The sequence below is a fragment of the Marmota marmota genome, unplaced genomic scaffold, assembly GCF_001458135.2.
Source record: "Marmota marmota marmota unplaced genomic scaffold, marMar, whole genome shotgun sequence".
NCBI lineage: Eukaryota > Metazoa > Chordata > Mammalia > Rodentia > Sciuridae > Marmota > Marmota marmota.
The window spans coordinates 9,567,288-9,569,884 of NW_025999949.1; the positions used below are offsets into that span (position 1 = coordinate 9,567,288).

Below are 2,597 nucleotides of genomic sequence, written 5' to 3' on the forward strand. Positions count from 1 at the left end.
AAAGCCCTGTTAGCCATGGAAGGAGCTTGCAATTAATTCCCAGAGCAGTGGGATATTAATTAAAATGGCTTAAAAGTATAAATGACAGAATTAGATCTAATTTTTAGAAAGAATATTCCATCAATAATATAGATAAAGCATTAGAGAAAGTCAAGCTAGCAAACTATTAAAATAATAACAATGCATCTAGACTAAGCACTTCAATTTAAAAATGAAGATTTCATTCCAAAGATTTCCCATGGAAATGTATACAATGGCTTTCCAGCCTCAGCCTTGGACCCTGAAGCCTCTGCAATGTTAATGCCCAAGAAAATTAGGATTGCCATTTATGAACTCCATTTTCAGGAGGGAATAATGGTAGCCAAGAAGGATGTCTACGTGCGTGCTCAAGCACGCAGAGCTGACAAATAGGAATGTGCCCAACCTTCACATCATGAAGGCTATGCAGTCTCTCAACTCTCAAAGCTTTGGGAAGGAACAGTTTTCCTGGAGACACTTCTACTGGTACCTTAACAAGGAGGGCATCTCCGCAATTATCTCCACCTGCTGCGTGAGATTGTGCCTGCCACTCTGTGCTGTAGCCGACCAGAAACTGACCAGAAACCGGCAAGCCTCGGCCCAAAGGTTTGGAGGGTTAGCAGTCTGCAAGTCTCAGGAGAGGAAGCTGACAGAGACACCTATAGACAGAGTGCTGTGCCTCCTGGTGCTGACAAGAAAGCCAAGGCTGGGACTGGGTCAGCAACGGAATTCCAGTTTAGAGGTGGATCAGTTTAAAGGTGGATTTGGTCATGGACATGATCAGCCACCTCAGTGACATTGGAGGGGATTATTTTGTTTTGAATAAACTTGTAGCAAGAAAAAAAGAAAAAAAAAAGACATGTATACAATATACAACGTGTGCCAACTAAAATTTAAGGGCATAATTTTAGAAGTATTGTTTACAATAGCCCAAAACTGGAAACACCCTGAATGTCCATCAACATCAAAATGGATAAATACACAGCAGGTGGAATATTCATACAATGATAATGGAAATGACAGACTGCTATGCACAACAGCAGGAATGGCTCTCAGAGATGTAATATTGAGCTAAACATGCCAGACAGAATTAATACATCCTCCATGCTTCATTCAAAACAGATGAAGTTAATCTATAGTATTAGAAGTTGGACCATTGTTTCCTTTGAAGATGGGGTGGAATCTGGGAAGGAAGAGGTCTGAGAGGTTCCTAAGATAGCAGTAATGTTCTATTTATATGAATAATGGGATCACTGGTGTTCACTTTATAGTAAGCCAATAAACTGTATACTCACTATTTTTTGCACTCTATATAAAGTTCCAATATCAAAGTTATTGTTTGAAGATAAAAAATGTAGACCAGAAAGCTGAGATTTATTACCTAGAAAAAAGGATATAAAGCAATCCAATAATAAAACAGCATTAAATTTTGAGATTTTTGTTCAAAATTAGCTTTAAAAGGCTTGGCTTTCCATTTCAACGGTTAGGTATTTGAAAAAGATTATAGTTTGTATGTGGCTTAGTTTTTCTCAGGGAATTTTCTAGTGTACTTGAGAAAGTTCTAAAAGCTTAGACTCACTGATTAACAGCGAAACTTAGAAAACTCAAAACATAGAGCAGAGAAAAATGTGGGTTGGTACAGAATAGCTTTCTTTCTCAACCACCAGAAAGTTGTTCGAAACTTTCTATGGGCTATAAGAAAAGAGGGAATCTGGCAGGAATTCAAAAATTAAGCAAAACAATTAAAGAATATGGAGTATCCAAGCTTTTGCCACATTCCCCCACTCAAATTATAATTTCACGTTGCAGGTCAATGTAGAGACTGTAGGACACAGGAGGTATAGCCTGCTTTCTCTAGGATTACTGAAAACCCTTGAGAAGAGTCCCTACACATCTACAGAACACTAGAAAGTAGAGAAGCAATGGGGAGGGAGAGAAGTGGGCCTGGGCCTGGTACATTCCCCTCCAGTCTCCTCCAGATCCAGAGCCACATGGCAAAGCTTCTGACAGTAATCAGGTCTCCAAGAAAAGTACAGAAATTCACAGCAGACAAAAACAAAGCTTATAGTTGTGGTGAGTCTGAAACAAACCATGGTATCTACATAACTGAAAGCCATGATAGGACACAAGGCCATCAGCCCACACAGCAGCCTGTGTTGCTAATACCCAGACCTGACAGGACAAGGCATCCTTGAGGACACACAAGCAAAGTCAGAAGACAACCACAGACTCCCCTCATCAGCCCACCTCATGATGTCACATAGACCAGAATTCCCCCTAGTCTCAGCTGCAGAGTCTGAGCCATAAACTGGCAATAACTAAGTTTCTTAGCTTGGCAAAATAACGTTTTCACCATCAAGCAGAACTGAGAAATAGTTTTTATTTTTGCACCCCTTAGTCCATGACAATAAACAGTTTAACTGCTATACATAGAAAGATTTATAAGCTGTTTTGAGGGCCCAGTTATTATTCCCTTCGCATCCAGAAAGATGCTCTAAGGTACGGAGAAAGAGGGGAAGGAAGAGAAATGTTTGATATCTAAAAAGCACGCACAATGATCCAGGTTCACATGGTTATGG

The 2,597-nt window shown here is 39.9% G+C and overlaps 1 pseudogene; it reads left to right on the plus strand.

The window, feature by feature from the left end:
* Window positions 1–276: 276 nt before the first annotated feature.
* LOC107142767 lies at window positions 277–840 on the plus strand (annotated as a pseudogene).
* Window positions 841–2,597: the final 1,757 nt, after the last annotated feature.